This window comes from the organism of the source record quoted next, unplaced genomic scaffold (genome assembly GCF_019419815.1).
Source record: "Pyrus x bretschneideri cultivar Hongxiangsu unplaced genomic scaffold, Pyrus_bretschneideri_v1 Contig202, whole genome shotgun sequence".
Taxonomy (NCBI): domain Eukaryota; kingdom Viridiplantae; phylum Streptophyta; class Magnoliopsida; order Rosales; family Rosaceae; genus Pyrus; species Pyrus x bretschneideri.
The window spans coordinates 405,881-431,463 of record NW_025999505.1 but is presented as its reverse complement, the minus strand read 5'-3'; positions in this window follow the sequence as shown (position 1 = coordinate 431,463).

Below are 25,583 nucleotides of genomic sequence, written 5' to 3'. Positions count from 1 at the left end.
GAATTCGTTTTACAATTCTGCCTCGTTTATTAACTTGTTTTGTTATTTCAATTTTCGTCAAATCAAAACCCCCCCCTTTACTTTCTTGTTCTTTAGTGCTTAGAATCTGTTTAGTTTATGTTTTAAAATGTTTTGAATCAAGCCATAATCTTAAATTCGTCCAAAATTGGGTTTAAGGTCAGAAACTGCCTAGTTAGTGTTTTTAGGCAGTTTTGAGTCTTTTGAACTTGTTTTGAGTCCTTTGAGTCTTTGTATTGTCCAAATTAGTTAGAAAGTGTCTTAGTTTGTGTTTATAAGTGTTTTGATTCAATTTGTTGCACAAATTCGTCCAAATTCACCAAGGTGCTCAAAACTGCCCAGAAAGTGTTTTTAAGGCAGTTTTGAGTGTTTTGGGTGATGTTTGAGTCTTTTGGTTTGTTTTAGTGTTTTAAGCGTTTAGTCTCGCATTCTTTGAGTCTAGTTTAGTGTTTTAAACTTTATTTTACGTTTTTGAGTCAGTTTCCAAGTGATTTGCAATCCCTCCTAATCCCCGGTTAAGAACGATCCCTACTTACATACTTACTACAATTAATAAAAGAGGGTTTAATTTGTGTGCGTATAATTCTCACATCAATCGGCATTCAAATTTTCCGTATATCCCTGCGCCAAAGAGTCAATTACATTAATGGAGAAACATGAGTGATCCTCACTAGGATACTTAATAGAATCCGAAAGACTAAAATTAACAACTTCCCCATCAAATTCCATGGACAAAGTTCCATTAAACACGTCAATCTTCGTCCGTGCCGTCTTCATGAATGGCCGGCCAAGTAGGATTGGCAACGAAGGGGCATGGTCAGATTCATCCATCTCGAGCACATAGAAGTCCGCCGGAAAGATTAAACCTTTTACCTGCACAAACACATCTTCCAAAACTCCCTTTGGATAAACGTTAGATCTATCGGCCAATTGTATTATTACACCATCATTTTTCAATGCTCCTAAGTTCATTGATGCATAAATTGAATATGGCATAACATTTATAGAAGCTCCTAGATCTAACATGGCAGATTCAAAACGTGTATTACCTATCACACAAGGAATGGTAAAACTACCCGGATCTTTGCATTTGGGGGGTAGTTTGCGTTGCAAGATGGCAGAGACATTTTCACCTACCTTTACCACTTCCTTGGTTGACATCCTCTTCCTTGTGGTGCAAAGCTCCTTTAAGAACTTGGCGTACCTCGGGACTTGCTTTATTGCATCCAAAAGGGGTATGTTTACTTGCACTTTCCGAAACGTCTCAAGGATGTCCTTTTCAGCTTCTTCTTTCTTCGTTTGCCTGAACCTACTAGGAAAAGGAACATTCGAAGGGAAAACATTAGTAGGAACTGAATTTAACACATTTTTACCTTTATTGGCCGAATTGGACAATTTGGAGTCATTTGAAGCTTGCGGCAAAGGTATGTCCACCTTTGCCATGGGTTGCCTTGATTCCTCCTCTTCGATTCTTCGTTTTTCATCCTCTTCGGGGCTTGATGGTGATGGTGTAGGACCTGCCCCGACTTCTTTTCCACTTCTCAATAGTATGGCTTTTGTGCTTTCGAAGCCTCCCTTCGGATTTGGAATGGTGGAACTAGGGAGTTGTCCGAGATCTCGAAACTTACCTACAAACTCGGCAGTCTGCCCAATTTGTTTCTCAAGTTGATCCACCCTCTTATCTTGGTTTTGCATAGCCTTCGCTTGATCTTCCTGCCCATTAGACAACTTAGTTAGTATCTTAAGAAGTGCATCATTGTCAAGAGACGTACCTGAGGCACTTGGGCCGGATTGGGCTTGATTTTGGGGTGGGCCGTAGGTTTTGGGAAAGAACCTCGGGGATTGTTGCCTAAAGCCTCCTTGGTTATGAGGTTGCTGGGAATCCCTCCACTTGAAATTTGGGTGGTCTCGCCACCCCGGATTATACGTGTTAGAGTATGGATCATGTCTTGACTGATTTTGGCTTTGAAACCCAATGGCATTCGCACTCTCCCATCCGCCATTCTCGATGAGTTGAGGACACTTTTCGGAGGCATGTCCTTGGATAGAACATACGCCACATACCACAGGTCCTTGCATCTTCATTCCCTCGGCCATCTGTGAAACAATAGAAGTAAGATTAGCCAATTGTGAATGAAGATCGGATGTTGAACTTACCTCATGTACTTGGTGCCGTGGATGTCCTCTTTGGCCTACTCCCTCATACTGTTGAGCGTTCAATGCTCGGTTAGCGATCAAGACCTTGGCATCCCTGGGCGTTTTTTCCACCAATGCTCCACTCGCCGATGCGTCAAGCATTTGATGTTCTAGAGGTAGGAGACCCTCGTAGAAATATTGCAAGAGCAACTCCTCCTTCATCTGGTGCTGTGGACAAGAAGCAACAAGAGATTTAAAACGTTCATAGTACGTAGGAAAAGACTCACCATCTTCTTGTTGGATTCCACTTATCCTTTTTCGTAAAAGGATGATTCGAGAAGTTGGGAAAAACTTCTACCAGAAAGGCCCTCTTCATGCTCTCCCACGATGTAACGGTTCCGGGAGCTAAGTCATATAACCAATCCTTGGCTTTGTCCATTAAAGAGAATGGAAAAGCCTTCATCTTCAAGATCTTTCCGTCAACAGTGACGGGAGTCATACTAGAGCAAACTACTTCAAATTCTTTCAAATGTTTGTTAGGATCTTCCATGGATAAGCCATGGTATTTAGGAATATGATGAAGCAAACTTGACTTTAATTCAAACTCATCTGTCTTACCTTGGGCAGTCGAGGGGTATTGAATGCACAAGGGTGCGGCATTATCCAAACCTGAGGCGGAAAGCTCCTTAAGTGTCCGGGTGTCTACGGCCATGTCTTGTGGCTCTTTAAATACCCTTGCCGTGGGTTCCTCAAAGATCCGTGCCGTGGCCTCTTCTTCCTCTTCTAGGCCTTGTTCGTCTAGCTCAGGTTCTGGGCTTGGCGGATTTGATTCGTGATACTTCTTCCTTCGTCTCAAAGTCCTCTCAAAGTCACTGTCAAAGTCCAAGATGTCCTCACGAATCGGGTGAGAACTCCGAGTCATGCACTAGTACCTAAAACAAGAAGAACAAAATTAGGTCAGAAACTTAACAAAAATAAAATAAACAGAAAATACAATCCAAGGGATTAGCAAAGTTGCTAATCCCTGGCAATGGCGCCAAAAATTTGATGCGAACTAAGTAAGCACACAAATTAAAACCCTCTTGTGACAATTGTAGTATATGAATAAGTAGGGATCGTTCTTAACCGGGGATTAGGAGGGATTGCAAAATCACTTGGAAACTGACTCAAAAACGTAAAATAAAGTTTGAAACACTAAACTAGACTCAAAGAATGCAAAACTAAGCAATAAAAACACTCAAACAAATCAAAAGACTCAAAACAGCCCCAAAACACTCAAAACTGCCTTAAAATCACTTTCTGGGCAGTTTTGAGCACTTTGGTAACTTTGGACGAAATTGGGTAATCAAATGACTCAAAATGCTTAAAAACACAAACTAAGATACTTTCTAACTAAATTGGACACTAAAGTAAAGGGGGATTGAATTTTTGACGAAAATAAATTAAATGCACAGATTGCAATTTAAAGGCAGATTGTAATGAATGTGATGAAACTATGGATGAATGCTAGCTAGAAGGTTCTTCTCCACACATGTTACACTTGCACACACTTTGATTTTCAGTTGTTCTTCCAATAAATTATAAATACTCAACGCCCCAAATTAACCGTGAATTGCACTAATTAACCCTCAGTTTTTCCACAAGTTATTAAGTTAGATGATTGCATACGACAACCCAAAACATTCCCTACAAGTTCCCTACATGAATTGCATAATAGAGATACAAGCAAGAATCATTAAGTTCTATGAAAAACATAAGCATTGACAAAGCATTCGTTACTATGAATTGCATGAAACTTATGCTAAGAATTCATTCAACGCGATCGTTTTCAAGCGACCTTCACTACTTGTGATTATAAGATTGTGACTATTAGGTGAAACTCCCTCATAATCTAGCATCATATTCATGCATGAAAACTAAGCGTGCACTCTCAATCAACATACACAAATAAGTTATCAATCAAATAGATGAACGAATTGAATCCACAACTTATGAAATAACAACTGAATGTAATCAAATCATAGTGCAAGCATGTACATGGTTTCGAATCACCCCCTAGCTAACTAGGGGGATTTAGCCTCTCATGTTCACAAAAAGAGAATTACAAATGAATTTAAACATAAAGCATAAAGGATTGATTACACCTAGAACGCCCAACGAATCCACGTGAATTGGTGCGCGTCGAAGCTCCTCTTTCCTCTTCTCCTTGCTGCGGCAGAGATGGTTTTGGATGGTTTTGGGTGAATTTCTGGGTTATAGATGGGTTTAGGGTGATTTAGGGGTGCGGCAATGGTGGTAGAAGGTGGGGGATGGTGTGGAATTGTGTGAGGAGTGGTGGAGATGGCTGCGGCAGGTTGGGAAATATGTGGAAGTGGTTGCACGGTTTTGGGGAGAATGGTGGCTGAATGTATTATGGTGGCTGCGGATGGAGCAGATTAGAGTGATGGGATGATACGGTTTTAAGAATGAATAAGGGAGAATGGAGAGAAAAATTGAGGGTGGCTGCGGCTTAGGGAAAGAATGGGATGTAAAGGTGGCTGGTTACGGTTTTGAGAAGAGCTTAGGGTTAGTGGAATGCACGGCTTGAATGAATTTGGAAGGAGAGGTGCGGCTGCAAGGTTGTAGAACTAGGGTTTATTTGGGTGAATGGCTGAGATGGATTTTGGATGAATCAAAGGCCACGGATTCAAGGGAGATTGTGGAAAGGTGCGGCTAGGGTTAGGAAAATGTATGATTTCAGAAAACTAACCCTAGCTTATTTAAAATTAAATCAAAGGCTCACAAAATTCTGAAATTAAATCAGAAATTAAAAGGGAATTCACTAAAAGGTGCGGCTAGGGTTGATTTGAGAGGGAAATAGGTTTAAGTTTCAGAAATAGAAGGGAAAGTGGCTGCAAGGAAATTAGGGTGATTAGGGTTTAGGGTTTAATGCATGAAATGAGACCAAAGTACCCCCCCTTGCACGGCAAGGGAAGGAAAGAAAGGGAAACGCACGGCTTAGGCTAGAATTTGGTCTAGGGCCTTCGTTTTGTGTCCTAAAGTGCCTACAAGGACTTCAAAGTGGCTAGAAAATACGGACGTTTAAGATTAGGAAAGGTTACCAAAACGGGAAACTTAGGGTTAACTTTCCTAAAATAGGAAACCTTGTTTGAGTAGGATTCCTCGTTTTGGTAAGAATTCATCGTTGGAGTAGGAATTCGTCGTTTCTTCACGTCTTCAACTCATTCATTCCTCTTTTGCTCCAAAAAGCTCCAATTTGCATCTTCTTGCACACTTTGGCCTTATAATCTGAAAATACACAAAAGTGGCCTTAAACACTAAAACAACTAAGTAAACACAACGTAAATGCACGAGAACAAGCTAATTAAGTCGCATGAATATGCTCCTATCAGGATTCCACTTATCCTTTTTCGTAAAAGGATGATTCGAGAAGTTGGGAAAAACTTCTCCAGAAAGGCCCTCTTCATGCTCTCCCACGATGTGACGGTTCCGGGAGCTAAATCGTACAACCAATCCTTGGCTTTGTCCATTAAAGAGAATGGAAAAGCCTTCATCTTCAATATGCTTCCATCGACGTTGACGGGAGTCATGCTTGAACACACCACCTCGAATTCCTTTAGATGCTTGTTCGGATCCTCCATGGACAACCCATGGTACTTCGGAATATGGTGGAGCAAGCTTGACTTCAACTCGAACTCCTCGGTCTTCCCTTCAGCAGGTGGGGGATATTGGATACACAAGGGTGCGGCGTTATCCAACCCCGAAGCGGAAAGCTCCTTAAGCGTCCGGTTGTCCACGGCCATGACTTGTGGCTCTTCAAATACTCTTGCCGTGGGTTCCTCCTCTTCTTCTAGGACTTGTTCGTCAAGCTCAGGTTCCGGGCTTGGCGGATTTGATTCATGATGCTTCTTCCTTCATCTCAAAGTCCTCTCAAAGTCATTGTCAAAGTCCAAGATGTCATCACGAATTGGTTGAGAACTCCGAGTCATGCACCAGTACCTAAAACAAGAAGAACAAAATTAGGTCAGAAACTTAACAAAAATAAAATAAACAGAAAATACAATCCAAGGGATTAGCAAAGTTGCTAATCCCCGGCAACGACGCCAAAAGTTTGATGCGAACTAAGTAAGCACACAAATTAAAACCCTCTTGTGACAATTGTAGTATATAAATAAGTAGGGATCGTTCTTAACCGGGGATTAGGAGGGATTGCAAAATCACTTGGAAACTGACTCAAAAACGTAAAATAAAGTTTGAAACACTAAACTAGACTCAAAGAATGCAAAACTAAGCAATAAAAATACTAAAACAAATCAAAAGACTGAAAACAGCCCCAAAACACTCAAAACTGCCTTAAAATCACTTTCTGGGCAGTTTTGAGCACTTTGGTAACTTTGGATGAAATTGGGTAATAGAATGAATCAAAATGCTTAAAAACACAAACTAAGATACTTTCTAACTAAATTGGACACTAAAGTAAAGGGGGATTGAGGTTTTGACAAAAATAAATTAATTGCACTTATTGTAAATTTAAGGCAGATTCTAAATATAAATTTGATGAAAATATGGATGATGGAATTGCTAAGGGGTTTTTCTCCACACATGTCACACTTGCATACACTTTGATTTTCAGTTGGTCTTTCGATGAATTATGAAACTCAACACTCCGGGTTAATTAGGTCCGCTTAAATTAACCGTCAAGTTTTCCTTAAGTTAATGAATTGGATGGGTTAGCGCAACGCAATTCAAAACATTCTCCAAAAGTCCTTTACGTGAAAAGCACAATAAAGATACAATCACATATCATTAAGCATCATGAAAACTATAAGTGTTGACAAGGCATTCGTTACTATGATGAGCATGAAACTAGGGCCAAGAATTCATTTAACGCGATTGTTTATAAGCAACCTCCACTACTTGTGAATATAAGTTCATAACTATTAGGTGAAACTCACTTATATTCTAGCGTCAAATTCATGCATGAACATTAAGCGTGCACTCTCAATAAACATCCACAAACAAGTTATCAATCAAACAGTTAAACGAATTGAATCCAACATTCATGAAATTCCAACTAAAAGTAATCAATTCATATTGCAAGCATAAACATGGTTTCAAATCACCCCCTAGCTAACTAGGGGGATTTAGCCTCTCATGTTCACAAAAAGAGAATTACAAATGAATTTAAACATAAAGCATAAAGGATTGATTACACCTAGAACGCCCAACGAATCCACGTGAATTGGTGCGCGTCGAAGCTCCTCTTTCCTCTTCTCCTTGCTGCGGCAGTGAGGTTAAATGGTGTTTTTGGGTGATTTTCTGGTTTAGGGTTGGAATTATGGTGATAAGGTGGTGCGGCAAGGTGGTGGATGTTGGAAATGTGCCCTAAAACCAATCATATGATGATACTTTATGGACATTTCACATGTTAAACTAATCTAGTTTAATATTAAGGGCAAACATTATTGTTTGAGCCGTCTCATATAAATGTTATATGCTTAAACGATAAGTCCAAGGAATATGTGATTGGAAGAATGCGATCTAAAGAAGTTAGATTCATGAGACCATTCTTTCGTTGACACATCCTAAACGTTCCTGATCATAGGATTATCAATTGGGCATTGACAGTCCGTTAAGATCAGTACGTGCTATGTCTTCTCTCAGGGAGAGTGACTAGTCTCGAGTCATTGGTGTGTGTGACATCAAGACAAGTACGTAGGTGCTCAATAGAGAATGAGTTCACTGAACACGATCAACGAAGAGTTCTCATATTCATGTCACATGAGAACTCATGGTTGGGATAATGCAAATTCGTCTTTTGACCTGAGGCATCACAGTTGTCTTGTGGTTAGGTCCTTAATCTTTGATTATGTCAAAGTCACTCCATCAGGAGGGTGTCCATGGCATCGTTGGGGTTAAGCCACTTAGCCATGGAGGCAAGTGAATGCGCAACAAGGGATCTCTAACCTTCAAACTGTTTGAGGGAGAATACTCTATGATATGATTAAGAATCTTTGGCCAAAGTATAAATGAGATTTAGGAATGTGTTCCAAATCACATTCAAGGTAATCATATAAGCACAAGACTCACATTGGATAGTAGACATGAATAAACTATCAAACCAAACAATGTGGTCAAGAGTATTATATTAGAGAAAGACCGTATTGCATTTGTAATCCTAAAACTGAATAGGTTCTCCACCTCTTTTGATTAGCTTGGGTAACCATGACATGCTGCTAGGCGTCAACCATGGTTTGTGGAAGCCCTAAAAGTGTATTATCACTAACGGGAGAATTGAAAGTAAGTTTCAATTCACAATCGATTAGAAAGAGTTTTAATCGCCCACTGCCTCGCTAAAAGGAACCTAATGGATCGTTCACCAAGTAAGGTAGAGTTTGAAGAAACAACGGAGATGAGTAAGAATAATTAAATGGTTTAATTATATATCTAAGGCTAGGATTAATTAATATGTTAATTAATCAAACGAATAAGTTCGTTAAAGACCTCGGGTTAGTTTTGGGCCGCAAGGCCCAATGGGATTTGAATGTCAAGCCCATTAACTCAAGTTGTATGACAACTTGAATAAACAAAGGGCTTGAAAGCCCAATAAACCCTATAGGCTTGCCATGTTAGAAGAATAGGGCTTTTGGTCCATTAGGTCACTTATTTGAAGGGACTATATAAAGGACTTTATAGCCTAAAATTTACATATGGTAATTTTTGGGGAAAGGATGAGAACACAAGCTCTTCTTTCTCTCTAAAATTTAGGCCACCTTGGAGGGATCATCTAGCAATCAAACTCCTTCAAGGTCACTCATTTCTTCTTCATTATGCCTTGGTGATGAATCATTAGAGGTTCTCAATTTTGGGAACTTGGAGAAACCTTTTCATCCATCCAAATCCATGGATCTAAGATGCAAGGAATGAAGGCCCTCTCTTTGGGTGATTAGCCTTTGCTTATGCAAAGAGGAATCTACAAAGGTATTGATTTCTCAACTCACTTTGTTTTGAGTTGAGTCTTGGTTCACCTATCTACTAGGCTTTTAATTTCATGGGTAAATGTTTTGTTTTAAGTGCATACAAGCATGATTCCGCCTTTAATTGTTAATTGCATGCTATTGATGTTGCTTAAATGAACATGTTTTTCACAAATCTTCCTTCAAGTGGTATCAAGAGCCTAAGTCTAGTAGTTGGTGAATCCTTTTGGGTTTTGTAGTTCATAGTTTGTGATTTGAATGTTGTAATTGTTACAAGCTTTATTCTTGCTTCTTTGAATGTAAATTTTGTTAGAAAATTTGCCATCTCAAATGTTGTAGATGTAGTTCATATGAGCATGAATTTTGGAGCTAAAATTTGGTGCCATGTTTTTTGGGGAAATTCGGCCAAATCCAAAGGGTGGATTTTTGGGTTCTTGTTTGACTTGTTAAAAGTGTTTTAAAGTGACTTTTGGAACCCCTATGTACCCTAGTATGGTTGTATGTTATTTCCCTTAAGTTTGAGTGGTTTTGGTATGTTTTTGGGTGAAGAATGTTCATGGAGCTCTTATGGGTTTTCATGGATGTTCTTCATTGTTCTTGATATGTTCTTGCCAAGAACAAAAGGTTTGGTGTTTTGATTCAAAGTTTTTGATTTATTTCATAAAGTTTTTGTTTTGAAATATTTCTTATGTTTAAATATATTAGATATTTGTTTTGAAAAATTAAAGAAATTTTAGTGGGTAGGTGTATAATGATTTATTCCATTACACACACCCCACTTACAAAAACTTTGAAATTTTTATACACTTTGTTTCAAATGGCTGGCCACCCTACTCAATTAGGGTCCTTGTGGGGCTTTTGTGCAATTATATAAAGTTTTGATACTTTTGTGTATTTGCATTTTGACCCAAAAGTTTACGTTTTTACGTAAAGGTCCAAAATCACTAAAAGGACAAATTGTTTTGCTCCTTTAATGAAGTTTTATTTTTTGTGGAAATTTTTGGGTTCTAGTTGTAATTACATGAAGTAGTGGACTTTTGTGTTTTTACAAAGTGACCTCAAAAGTTTAAGTTTTTGCAAAATAGCCCAAAAGTTGAGGTTAATTGCACTATGGCCCAAACAAGTTGAGGTCATAGCATTTTGGCCCAAATTAGGTAGAGAACAAAATTGTTTTGTCTCTTTAAATGAGAATTAGATTTTCATTTCATTTAGCTCCATTTAAATCAATTCTATGGATACAAAAACCAAATGAAAATGTTGCATTCAAGTTTAATTAGTTAAAGCGTTAATTAATTAAAGAAAGGGTGATTATGAACCTAAGCCTACTATAATTGAGCTATGTGAAAGGCCGTTTCAAATTTGTTTGAACCATGGGAATGTGTAGATTAAATTTTGGTTGTAATTTGATATGATCAATTGTTGTAAAAGAGCATAAGCTCTTCTTTACTTTGAAGTAATTTGATTTGATCAATTGTTGTAAAAGAGCATAAGCTCTTATTTACTTTGAAGTACTCATTTCTTGTTTTATTCGATATACATGAAATTGGAGTAGTTGGGTCCAACGCCCAATAAGACAACACGCCTTAATGTGATTAAACGCGTAACTAAAATCAATCACCATCCCTAGACCGAGATTCAACACTAGGCTCGTGTTGAATCGAATCAAAGGTTCATAGTCATCCTAAGGCCCTAAGGCAACTATATAGTCCATCAATGAATGCAAACCTTATGTTAGTAGTATCATATACTCTTGCTTTAAAAACCGTTTTAAAAGCTTAGTGGGAGTATTATATACAACTAAATCAATCAAATGGACCAATAGTTGTAATAGGACCAAAATTGTTTTAATTAGATTAAAATGAATATTTATGTGATGAGACCTAAAACCCTCAACCAAACCATTATTAAGTTGATAAGCGAGAGATGCTTTGAATATCTCTTCGTGGCCTTCCACCGTGGTAGGCTCCAATCGTTTGTGACTTGTACACCGGCTTCACCCTATCATGGGGGAGTACAAAGTGCATGCTTACACTCAGGAGGAGTCTATACGCATATGATGAGGTGAGTGTAGGCAACGAGGATGGCCAATATCATATCATTGTGAGGCTATTCTTGAACCCCTTCATGAACTAAGCATGGTGGGAATAACTTAACTAAGTGCAATGGCGCCGATATCATATCATTGTGAGGCAACATTCTCTAGAGGCCAAATAAGATGGGTACTTGCAAGAGATGCAAATGAGTAAGCGTACTCTCTCATTATTATTAATGCTAGCCGATATCGTATCATCGTGAGGTGGGCTTGGTAATAATGAGCCTCCCATACCCTACTAAGAGTTTCCTCCAAAACTCTCGAATTCCGATGAGGGATATGGAATTTGCTAAAAATAGTGGGTGGTGCTATTTGATTTAAAGACCCGAATCAAATGGCTTAAAAATCAATCAATTTATATTCGTTATGTATTTGTTTACCAATATATTTGCAAACGCTATCCAAAACTTGACAAAGAAAAGCCGAATGCTTTAATTTCCGGACTTAGTTCTACAATCCCATAGATTGTCTTTAATGGCTTGTAGATGTAACTAAGTAGTCTCATCCTCACAATCTTCCTATTGATAATGTATCATTGGAAGAATATGTTAGATAAGTCTAACATGAGAAGGACAACACTTTTAAATGTCATAATTCTTCAAATACAAATTGTTGTATGAAGAAATAAGAGTTGCTTTGAACAACCCTTAATCAACACAAACTTTAGTGCTTGTCTCTTTGTTACACGAACAAGGAACTTGAGAAGTAAGCACAAGGGCATGGACACTTTATGTGCCATGATTCTTCACTTACAAATTGTTGTATGAAGAAATGAGAGTTGCCTTGAACAACTCTTGAAAGTTTGTAATTATGTTTAGAACATAATGGTTGGTTGACAAAAATAGTACATCAACATGGACTTATGATGATTTTGAATCATTGAGTGTTGAAGTGTTAAACCACTTAACGAAACGGAAACGAGGCAAGGACTTCACCTTTGTGTCCCTATCCTAATGGTTCACTAAGTTTATTGTAAACTATATAGTGAACAATAACCGCACGCTCTCCAAATCGTTTGATGTGTATAACACATTTGAAATACGTTTCAAGAGAGATAGTGGGAGTTTAGGGACCATGACTATTGTAGTCAAAAGGGAAGTCAAATGAAGAAGGCAAAATAACTCCAAGGGAACAAACTTTCTTTATGAAAGGATGGACATTGGAAGGGGTATTTGCAAGAAATGTCTTGCAAGTGTCAAGAACACACCTTTCGAAGGTATTGTAAAATGTTCTTGAAAAGTTCATAACAGTTGGTTCTTCTACTTGAATGCATGATTCTGTATTAGTAACTATGTTTTACAATTGTTGTAAAAGTGTGCTAATAAGAAGTAGAAGATTAATGAGAGAAGAGAAAGTACTTCACAATCCAAACGTGAATCGAATATAGATCTCTGCGAAAGCGGATTGTACTTACTTCCTCATAAGAACTACCAAAGAAATTGGAAAATACTAAAGATTGTCTTTACATTCCAATTTTAAGGAACTTAAATCCGTCACTATAGTAGAGATGGATGAATGTTTTGACAAAACATTGTTCTTTATTAATCAATAATTAGATTATTGTAATTTAATTGGTTGTCTCTATAGTAGAGATGATGTGGTAGTTTAACTGTTTAGAATACAATGATGCTTAAAACCCAAAAGGTTGCAAGGGAGTGACTAATCCCAACTGAGTTGTGACACCTCTAAAACATAAGTTACAAGTTGGTCATAGATGGATGCTTTGGATCGTTAGATCCGGATCCAATACCTTCTTGTTAAAATTGTATAGAGGCGAAATGTTCGAATCTTTATTCTTTTGGAAAGAAGAAAGAATCACAAAGTTGTTGAGGTTAATTCACTTAGATGTTAGTGGCACCTATCCACAACATAATACTACTCATGTTGTATGACATTCACCGAAGATCACTCTCGGTTGGACTATAGTTTATTTTGAATAAACATAAGTCCGAATACTTTGCAAAAGGTTTCAAAGAATTCAAGAAATGTAAGTAGATGAGTAAGACGTCTAAAGTATTTACCTCCTTAGATTTGATCCAAGGTAAAAGTAACACTTTAGATTAATTTCCTTGAAAAATATCAAGGAAAGTAGCATCGTAAGATAATGAATTTCTCCATTAGGAGAAGAATGAACATGAATAAGATTTAGTTCGTTGGACATTATCAATTACCCATATATATATGATATATACTTCTAAGACAACCTAGTTCCTATACCACAAGCTCCAAGGTTTATAAACCGTCTCAGTTGAATGGTTTGGACATAATATGGGTTTCCGAAACCATTATTAAGATAGTCTTGATAATATATGTCTAAAACAATAAATCACAAGACAGGTTAGTTGTAGAGATCCATCCATCATGGATCTTAGCAAGCTAGTGGGAGCTATAAGCGTCTTATGAGAAAAGATCAATTGTTTGATTTCTCATAAAGATGTAAATGAATCTTTTGTTTACTAGGTTTACAAAAGATTAGTGGGAGTTGATCATATTCCTAAATTTGAATATATATACATGATATATATTAATTTTGAAAATGAAAGGAATTCTTCATCGTTAAAGTTATGACTTTAAACATTCTATAATGATAGAATGTATATGGGAGACATAGTCTATATACATGGGATGGAAATCTATAATGATAGATTTCAAGATATAATTGGATTATATCAATCCCTAAAATAGACAATGAGATGCTAGGAAGTTTCTCATATGATGATAAACTTCAATTAGAATGACAATTCTAGTGAGACTAGGAAGTTGTTCTTCTCAAAAGGAATGTACCCTTTGACTCCCAAAGAAATAATGCGTAAATAGAATCCTTTATGCATACGCAGAAAGGTGATTTATGTATTTCATATTGTATGAAAACATTGATATAAGTTGTACCTAGAACGGTACAAGATGATATCAGTGCTAGCCCAGGATCAGAACCATGGCAACTGTCAAGTGAATCCTTAGGTATTTAAGAAATACTAAGGATGGATTCCTCAAGAATGAGGAAGAATTAGAGTAACGTAATGGAAGCGTAAATGTATTAGATTATGAATCTAATCCATCATAGAATATCTCTTCATTATGAATGAAGTGATAATGAGATATCTCTTTATTATGACTAAAGAGATATTTGGGTGGAAACGTTAAAAGTAATGACTTTAATGTGTTCCATCATGTATGCAAATATATTGCCATATAGAAGCTTACAACATTGTTGTTTGGATGGGAAAGTTCATTCATGAACTCTCCATTCGGTTCCAACCAGAAAGTGTATGACACTAATGGGGCGATAGCTCAAGCCAGGGAATCAAGGTCTCATCAAGGTCTGAACTCAAATGAGAGACTGAACCACATGATTGAGAATCATGTATAATGGTGACGTCGTTATTCTCAAGGTTGCTTCTATGGATAACATATAGATATCCATTGTCCTAGGCCTACTACTCAGCCATTTATGAAATGACTACAGAAGAGGTATCATCACTGATGACTAAGCTGATTAGCTCTAGTGCAAGTGGGAGATTGTTGGAAATGTGCCCTAAAACCAATCATATGATGATACTTTATGGACATTTCACATGTTAAACTAATCTAGTTTAATATTAAGGGCAAACATTATTGTTTGAGCCGTCTCATATAAATGTTATATGCTTAAATGATAAGTCCAAGGAATATGTGATTGGAAGAATGCGACCTAAAGAAGTTAGATTCATGAGACCATTCTTTCGTTGACACATCCTAAACGTTCCTGATCATAGGATTGTCAATTGGGCATTGACAGTCCATTAAGATCAGTACGTGCTATGCCTTCTCTCAGGGAGAGTGACTAGTCTCGAGTCATTGGTGTGTGTGACATCAAGACAAGTACGTAGGTGCTCAATAGAGAATGAGTTCAATGAACACGATCAACGAAGAGTTCTCATATTCATGTCACATGAGAACTCATGGTTGGGATAATGCAAATTAGTCTTTTGACCTGAGGCATCACAGTTGTCTTGTGGTTAGGTCCTTAATCTTTGATTATGTCAAAGTCACTCCATCAGGAGGGTGTCCATGGCATCGTTGGGGTTAAGCCACTTAGCCATGGAGGCAAGTGAATGCGCAACAAGGGATCTCTAACCTTCAAACTGTTTGAGGGAGAATACTCTATGATATGATTAACAATCTTTGGCCAAAGTATGAATGAGATTTAGGAATGTGTTCCAAATCACATTCAAGGTAATCATATAAGCACAAGACTCACATTGGATAGTAGACATGAATAAACTATCAAACCAAACAATGTGGTCAAGAGTATTGTATTAGAGAAAGACCGTATTGCATTTGTAATCCTAAAACTGAATAGGTTCTCCACCTCTTCTGATTAGCTTGGGTAACCATGACATGCTGCTAGGCGTTAACCATGGTTTGTGGAAGCCCTAAAAGTGTATTATCACTAACGGGAGAATTGAAAGTAAGTTTCAATTCACAATCGATTAGAAAGAGTTTTAATCGCCCACTACCTCGCTAAAAGGAACCTAATGGATCGTTCACCGAGTAAGGTAGAGTTTGAAGAAACAACGGAGATGAGTAAGAATAATTAAATGGTTTAATTATTTATCTAAGGCTAGGATTAATTAATATGTTAATTAATCAAACGAATAAGTTCGTTAAAGACCTCGGGTTAGTTTTGGGCCGCAAGGCCCAATGGGATTTGAATGTCAAGCCCATTAACTCAAGTTGTATGACAACTTGAATAAACAAAGGGCTTGAAAGCCCAATAAACCCTATAGGCTTGCCATGTTAGAAGAATAGGGCTTTTGGTCCAGTAGGTCACTTATTTGAAGGGACTATATAAAGGACTTTATAGCCTAAAATTTACATATGGTAATTTTTGGGGAAAGGATGAGAACACAAGCTCTCCTTTCTTTCTAAAATTTAGGCCACCTTGGAGGGATCATCTAGCAATCAAACTCCTTCAAGGTCACTCATTTCTTCTTCATTATGCCTTGGTGATGAATCATTAGAGGTTCTCAATTTTGGGAACTTGGAGAAACCTTTTCATCCATCCAAATCCATGGATCTAAGATGCAAGGAATGAAGGCCCTCTCTTTGGGTGATTAGCCTTTGCTTATGCAAAGAGGAATCTACAAAGGTATTGATTTCTCAACTCACTTTGTTTTGAGTTGAGTCTTGGTTCACCTATCTACTAGGCTTTGAATTTCATGGGTAAATGTTTTGTTTTAAGTGCATATAAGCATGATTCCGCCTTTAATTGTTAATTGCATGCTATTGATGTTGCTTAAATGAACATGTTTTTCACAAATCTTCCTTCAGTGGAGTGATGAAGGAAGGTTTGTATGGTGGCTGGAATGGTGGAGATGGCTGCGGCAAGGCTTGGAAGTGGCTGGAATGGAAGGGAAGGTGCACGGGTTTTGGGTTGAATGGTGATGGTGGCTGCGGCTGGTTGAGAGAATGGGAGAGAATTAGGGTGATGGGTTGATGAGTGTATGAATGAATGAGAGGGGGGTGACGGCTTGGAAGGAATATGTGCTAGTGGCTGCGGATTGTAGGGTGAATTAGGTTGTTGGAATAGATTGGCTAGTTACGGTTTAGAGAGGAATATGTGTGAAAGGGGGCTGAATGGGGGTGCACGGATGATGGAAAAGATGAATGATGGTGGCTGCGGCTTATGGGAAGGAATGGGGGAGAATGGCAGATTTAATTAGGGTGTGACGGCTAGTGAATAGAATAGGCTCTAGGGTTAAAAACAAGGTACGGCTGAGATTGGTTTTGGATGAATCAAAGGCTATAGATTCAAGGGAGAGTGACGGCTGCATGAATTAGGTTATTAGGGTTTAGGGTTAGGGTTTATGGATGATGGATGATTTTGGACACAAATACCCCCTTGCACGGCAAGGGAAGGGGAGAAAATAAAAGGGCACGGCAAAGGGTTACAAAGTGGCTAGGGCCTTCGTTTTGTGTCCTAAAGCGCCTACAAGGACTTCAAAATGGCTAGAAAATATGGACGTTTAAGATTAGGAAAGGTTACCAAAACGGGAAACTTTGGGTTAACTTTCCTAAAATAGGAAACCTTGTTTGAGTAGGATTCATCGTTAGAGTAGGAAGTCGTCGTTTCTTCACGTCTTCAACTCATTCATTCCTCTTTCGCTCCAAAAGGCTCCAATTTGCATCTTCTTGCACACTTTGGCCTTATAATCTGAAAATACACAAAAGTGGCCTTAAACACTAAAACAACTAAGTAAACACAACGTAAATGCACGAAAACAAGCTAATTAAGTCGCATGAATATGCTCCTATCAACAAGGTTTCTAATCCTAATAGGCAAAGTTTCCAAGTACAATGAGGAGTCCTTATCCATTTAGGACACCCTATCCTATCCTTGCCGTGGGTTTTATCCAATTCCCCTTAGTTTTAGGGCTTTCTAGAAGCCCTAAACATTATCCCTAAGCTTTGCCGCACCCTTATCCCTTTCTCCCTACAAATTTGGCACTTAAAGCATGATTTTAGGAACCTTATCTTATCTCCTACAAAGGTGGCGCCCAAACCCTTCTAGAAATCTGATTTCCCTTGCCTTGCAAGGCATTCTAGAAACCTTATCACCTTATCCCATACCTGCCGCACCTAGGAAGCATTATCCCTCTCTATTTCTGATTTCTAAGCCTATTTCCTAGTTGATTTGGGTTATTCAAGTCCATATCTGATTACCCTAGGGTTTTTAGTGCCTATATATACTCATGTTAGCCCCTAGATCAGATCACTACCTCTCATACACATCCATTCATTCCATAAATTCGTCAAAACATCTCCACAGCCTTGCCGCAGCCACCAAACACCCCTTTCCTTAGTTTTAGACCTTTGCCGCACCATCCCCTTCCCCTAAACACTACTACATCCCTCCATAACCATACATCCATACACCTAAGGCCCTAAAACCTGTCTCTAGACCCTTGCCGCACCAAGGAGGAGGAGAAGGAAGCTCGGAAGTTCATGCAATTCGAGTTCGCGTCGCTGGAATTTCTAGGTGTTTCTTTTCCTTTGATTTCAATGGTTAATTTCAATTCTCTTTGTTTTGTGCGTATGAGGAACTAAACCCCCCCTTGGCTAGGGGGGGATTCGAAACACATGTGTATGCTTGCAATATGATTTGATTACTTCTAATTGCGTTTCATAAGTTGTGAATTCAATTTACTTATCTATGTGAATTACATTGATTTGTGTGTGTTGGTTGAGAGTGCACGCTTAATTTTCATGCATAAATTGGATGCTAGGATATAAGGAAATTTCACCTAATCGTTATGGAATTATATTCACAAGTAGTACAGGTTGATGATCTCAATCGCGTTAAGTAAATTCTTGGCATAAGTTTCATGCAATCATAGTAACAAGTGCTTCGTCAATGCTTATGGTTTTCATAGAACTTAATGATTCTTGCTTGTATCTCTATTATGCAATCATGTAGGGGACTTGTGGGGAATGTTTTGGATTGTCGTATGCAATCATCCAATTCAATAACGTTAGGAAAATCTGAGGGTTAATTAGTGCAATTCACGGTTAATCTGGAGCGTTGAGAATTCATGGTTTATTGAAAAGCAATTAGAAATCGTTTCGTGTGCAAGTATAACATGTGTGGAGATGAACCCCTTAGCTAGCTTCCCATCCATTCAATTCCATCAAATTCGTTTTTACAATCTGTTCTAATTCAAAAAGTTTGTTTTGTTTTTAAATTCGTCCAAAACCAATCCCCCTTTACTTTGTTGAGTCATTGTAGTTAGAAATCACTTTAGTTTGTGTTTTTAAGTGTCTTAGGTCAAGTTAAAACCAATTTTCGTCCAAAGTTGTGTCTAGTGTTCAAAACTGCCCAGATTGTGTTTTTAAGGCAGTTTTGAGTGTTTTGGTGCTGTTTTGAGTCTTTTGGTTTGTTTTGGTGTTTTAAAGTTTAGTTTTGCATTCTTTGAGTCTAGTATAGTGTTTTATATTGTGTTTCTACGTTTTTGAGTCAAATCCAAGTGATTAACAATCCCTCCTAATCCCCGGTCCAGAACGATCCCTACTTACATTCTTCACTACAATTGATAAAAAGAGGGTTTAATTTGTGTGCGTATAATTCTCACACTAGTGATCTTTGACATGTTATGGTTCATTGGAAATCCCTAAGGCAAACGTTGGAAGGTTTAGATTATATGTTTTGTTTCTTTTGTTTGTTTATTTTGCTCGAGGACTAGCAAAAGCTAAGTGTGGGGGAATTTGATAGGAGCATATTTAGGCGACTTAGCTAGGTTATTCTTGTGCATTAGTGCTATTATTTCCTAGTTAATATCGTATTACAACTCAATTTCGTGTTTGTAGGTGTTGAAGTATATTTCCTTCCTAATGCTAGAATATATTTAGTATAATGGCACAAGCAAGGGTGTCGAATCCACAGGGACTAATTGGACCTATGTAATTACTTGTTTTGCAAGAACTCTATGAAATGAATCAAACTAGTCTAAATAGGCAGATTTGGAAATGAATCAAACTAGTCTAAATAGGCAGATTTGTTGTTGTAACTTGAAAGTATAAGAAAATGAAGTAAACACAAATAAATGAATCAACAACTAATACAATGAGATAGTTCCAATGGAAATGAAACTAGGGATTCGATTTCACCATTGCTCAACTAAGTCCATGTTTGTTAAGTTAGTTTGTACTCATTCATCTACCTATTTCTTGAGTTTGTTTCACTTGGACATGATCAACCATATGATGTGTGGATTTGATCAAATGTCTCTAATCATGAACCTAATTGTGATGTGCAACTTTGGTTCATAATCAAGAGTATGTAATGCACAAGAAACTTTCATAAAACTAAAGGGAATAACTCGGCAGGATGTGTGCTAAACATTCCCTTCATTCATTCACATATCTACCAAGATTATGCATGATGTGTGTTTTAATCTTGGCTACACAACTTTGTGATTAATTCAAATGATGATCAAACATTAAAATCAACACACTAAGTCACCATTAAATCAGAGAATGAAACAAGAAATAGATGGACAAACTGAGCATTCTAACTTAATTACATGGCAAACTTTGCAACGTTACATCGAATCCCTAGAGGAAGATTAGTTACACTTCATGTTTACAAAGGTTTAACATAAAAATAAATAACATGAGTGAACATAAGATTAAGAAGGAGAAACCCTTGAAGCAAAACTGATGTTGAAGTCCTTAAAGAGTGCCTTGGTGTTACTTCTCCAAATGTGGTGCGGATGAAGGTAGAATGGTTATGTTTGAATGGTTTCTGCCTTTGGGACAGAAATGGACAGAGAATGGAGTGAAATGGGAGAGGTTATGTGTGTGTAATGGACTGAATGAAGAAGAAAAAATGCGGAACCATTTGTTGTGTGAAGTGAGACTTGTTTTATAGAAAGGAATGTGGCTCCAACATTCAGATTGGATGTTGAATATGTTTAAATCAGATGGCCGTGCATAATTCAGCAGGAATGATGGGTTTCTGAGGTAGTGGACGCATGGCATTAGGGAATATGCATGAATGTTGTTTGTTTAATTTAGCTACATGTGCACTTGCTGCAAAGCTGAAATGACACCCTGGAAAGGGCATCAAAATGCACGGCATAGACAAGGATGAGCTAGAATCACATGGAATGATGGGATGAATGCATTTCTGGATTGATGGATGCAAGGAATGGGCATGATCTGCAGGTATGTGGTTTATTTAATCAAGGATGCATGTGCCCTTGCTGCAACAAGTGAGTGGAATCTGCAAAGGTGAATTAAACCACCAGAAATTGTTTGTACAAATCTGGAAAGGGGAAGAAAGCACACGGCTTGAACAAGGAGATGAGTGATTTTCTGGAATAATGGGTGTATGACAAAAGGGAAGTGTGCAAGCATGTGGATTTCTGCAAAGATGAAACACAAGAAAGGTAATGAAATGCACGGAATGGATGTGAGCATGCATGTGAATGCATGTTTTGGTGTTTAGAAGTGCATAATCTGACTTGGAACCACATGGGAGTGCACGGCTATGATTGTGTTTGTTGGTGGAACTATGGTTGAATGAATTAAGTAATGGAGATGCATGTTCTTGGTGCAAAAAGGGAGCTGGAATGGCATGGGAAGCACGGCAAGGTTGCAAACATGCATGTGAATGCATGTTTGGGTGTTGGAATCACATAGCTGACTTCCATGTTTTTGCTTTGTTTAAAATCACCCAATATGGCCGAATTGCATCTCTTAGCACTTCACATCTTTTCTGGAATGTTTTTACTTCATTTGCCTTCCCATTGATCCAAGTTCACACTTGGCTGCACACTAACACCAAATAATGTAAAATGCAACTAGTTTAATCCAAAACAATCACAAAGACACCAAGTAAGGAAGATATAAATGCATGCAAAATGTGACTTATCAGTAGGTCCTATGGGTCAAAGTACCAAGAAAGTGCATTTTGGTGCATTTTGGAGCAGTTTTGGGCACTAAATGGATAGCACATGTATGGGCCAAGATGGATGGACGAATTTGGAGTTAAAAAGGCTAGGAATCTGATAAGAAGAGGAAGAAATTAAAGTCAAGACAAAGAGGATAAGGAATCAGCTCAAAAGATGAAACATTATCCAAAACCTTATCTAACCTTATCCAACCTTATCCTATCTTATCCTAACCTAATCTTGTTCCACCTTAATCCTAGCTGCAAGTGGACCTAAAAACATGATTTCTAGAAGTCTTATCTAACCCTAAAAGGGTGCCACACCCTTCCCCCTTTTATTCTTCTAGAAAACCCAAAATCAGCCACAAAACACCTAGTTTCTAGAAGGCCCAATTTTGGACGAATTTCCTAAACCTTTTTCCTTTTGGATTCTGATTTGTTAGGCCTTAATCCTTGTGGATTTGGGTATACAAATCCTTTTATGAAACTAATTGGGCCAAACCCTCTCCTAAGTGGATTTAACTTGCTTGTGCCGAACCTTGGGGCCCTAATCCATAAAATCTGCTAAGTGTAACCCTAATCTACTTAACCCTAGGACTATATAAACATTAAATTAGCCAAAAATTCGTACCACCCCTCATACTATACAGAAAACACCTTGCCGCAACACCCTAGCCTCCATTCTCATCCTCCATCCACTCCATACACCTCCATACATAACCTGCCGCACCCTACCACCATAATCAGCCATTATTCATCCTTCTAAACAAGAACACACCATTCAAAACCCCCAAATCCACCACCCACAACTTGTGTCCATAGCAAGGAAGAAGGAGGAAAGCCCTTAGACGTGCATGCCATTCGACTTGGAGTTGCTGGACGTTTTAGGTGTAATCTTTCTTGTGTTTTCAATGTTTAATTTCAATGATCTTTGTTTTGTGAGTATGAGGAACTAATTCCCTTTTGGCTAAGGGGGAATTTCGAAACCATGGTTATATTTGCATGATGATTTGATTACTTCAGTTGTGATTTCATGAATGATGAATTCAATTTACTTATCTGTTTTAATTAAAACTTGTTTATGTATATGAATTGAGAGTGCACACTTAATTTGCATGCATAAATATGATGCTAGGGTATAAGGAAACTTCACCTAATCGTTGGGAACTTATATTCATGAGTAGTTAAGATTGTTGGTCACAATTATGTTAAGTAAATTCTTGGCATAAGTATCATGCGCTTCCATAGTTACGAATGCCTCGTCAATACCTATGATTTCCATAGAACCTAATGATCTTTGATTGTCTTTCTATTATGCACTTTCATATAGAAAACTTTTAAGGGATAATTTGATTGCAATGCACTAATTCCATTCAATTCAATGACGTAAGGGAAATCTGAGAGTTAATTTAAGCGTACCTAATTAACTTGGGGTGTTGAGGTTCATAATTCATTGAATAAGCAACTGGAGATTGTGTCGTATGCAAGTATGCCATGTGTGGAGAAAAACCTCCTAGCCATCTCATCATCCACTTAATTCTACCAATTTCGCCTAAATCTGCCTAGTTTACATATTTGTTTTGTTTGTTTGATTTTCGTCCAAAACCAAATCCCCATTTATTCTAGAGTGTCTAAATAGTTAGAATATGTTTTAGATTGTGTTTTCAAGTGTTTCGAGTCAAGTTAGAACCAATTTTCGTCCAAGTTTGTGTTTAGGCTCAAAACTGCCCAGTTTGTGTTTTTAGGCAGTTTTGAGTGTTTTTAGGCTATTTTGAGTCTTGTGAACTTGTTTGAGTTTTTTTTTTAAGTGAGTCAAGTGTTTTAAAGGTCTGTTTTATTTATTTGAGTTAGTTTAGAGTGTTTAGCAATCCCTCCTAATCCCCGGTGTAAGAACGATCCCTACTTATTCATATGCTACAATTGTCAAAAGAGGGTTAATTTGTGTGTTAAGTTAATTTCCACATCAAATTTTGGCGCCGTTGCCAGGGATTAGTAAAATTGCTAATCCCTCTGTTTGTTGATTTTTCTTTTGATATTTGATTTAATTTGCTTTTCAATTGTTATGAACATGTGTAACTAAGTTTTTCTTAGTTAGAGGTGAATTCAAAGCCATGGACATATGTTTTATATGAATTGATTTCCTCTAGATTTTGTTTCTTGAATTGTGAATGTGATTTACTTAATTGATTTATTGAGAACTTGTTCTTGTGTTTTGATTAAGGATGCATACTTAGTTTTCATACATGAATTGGAGCCTAGGATATAAAGGAATTTCACCTAATCGTTATGAACTTATATTCACAAGTAGTGAAAATCACTAGTCATGATTGTATTAAGTAAATTCTAGGCAAGAGTATCGTGCAATTCATCGTTATGAATGCCTAGTCAATGCTTAGGGTTTTCAAAAAGCTTAATGATCTTTGATTTTATCTCTATTATGTAGTTCATGTAGGGAATTTGATAAGAATAATTTGATTGTCGATGCGTATTCCATCCAACTCAATGAAACTAGGAAAATCTGAGAGTTAATTTGTGCTTTTCACAATTAATTTGAGGCATTGTCATTCATGGTTTAAAGGGATAAAATCTGGAAATCAATTTGTGTTGCATATGTGCATGTGTGGAGAAGGACCCTCTAACTAGCATTTTTCCCATTCAATTCACCTAATTTAGTGCCTAATCTGTTTAGTTTACAATCTGTCCAATTTAATTAATTTCGTCCAAATCAATTCCCCCTTTTATTAAGTGTGTTAGATTAGTTAGAAAAGTGTTTGAATCTATCCAAATTAGTGTTTTGAGTCTAAGTTAGTTAAATTTCGTTCAAATCATCCTTTAGAGTCTAGTTTGAGTCTATTCGATTGTTTTGTGCTGTTTTGAGTCTTTTTAATTTGTTTTGAGTCATATAGGTCTAGTTAAGTGTTTTAAAGTTTAGTTTTGTGTTTTTAAGTCAGTTTAGAGTAGATTAGCATCCCTAATTAATGCCCGGTTAGAACGATCCCTACTTGCATATATACTACAATTGTCACAAATAGGGTTTAATTTGTGTGTCAAGTTAATTTTCACATCACATATGTGAGTGTTAATCTACATATTTACATCAATCTTCTCACATACACTTTGTGTAGGGAGTGTAGTTAGAAAATCTATGTGAAAATAGACACTATATCAGTGAGGAATTGAGGGAATTCTCCAAGGCATGTTACTACATTCAAAATGCTGTTTTAATTGATTAAATGCGAACTAGTGAGTGGTGATTGTGGTTAAGTGTTTGCTCAAGTGTAAAGGGAGCTAAAATCTGTGGGAGTAGTGTGATAGGAGCATATTTAGGCGACTTAGCTAGCTTATTCTTGTGCATTTGTGTTATTATTTCTTAGTTAAGGTAGTATTTCAACTCATTTTCGTGTGTTTGTAGGTCCAAAGGGTTAAAGTACCAAGAAAGTGCATTTTGGTGCATTTTGGAGCAGTTTTGGGCACTAAATGGATAGCTTGTAGATGGGCCAACATGGATGGACGAATTTGGAGTTCAAAAGGCTAGAAATCTGACAAGAAGATGAAGAAATTAAACTCAAGACAAAGTGGATAAGGAATTAGCTCAAAAGAGGAAACATTATCGAAAACCTTATCCAACATTATCCAAAACCTTATCTTATCTTATCCTATCCTAACCTTATCATGCCTTAATCCTAGTTGCAAGGGGACCTAAATAGATATTTCTAGAACCTATTTCTAGAAGCATTCTCTTCTAGAAGTCCCAAATCAGCCACTAAGCACATTATTTCTAGAAACCCTACAAAGGTGGCGCCTATTCCCATCTAGAAGGCCTTGCTTTGCCTTGCAAGCAATTCCCTCTTTCCCTCCAATATGTGCCTCACCCCCTAGGCCCTATCCCTTGTGGATTCTGATTTTTAGGGCCTCATTCCTTGTGGAT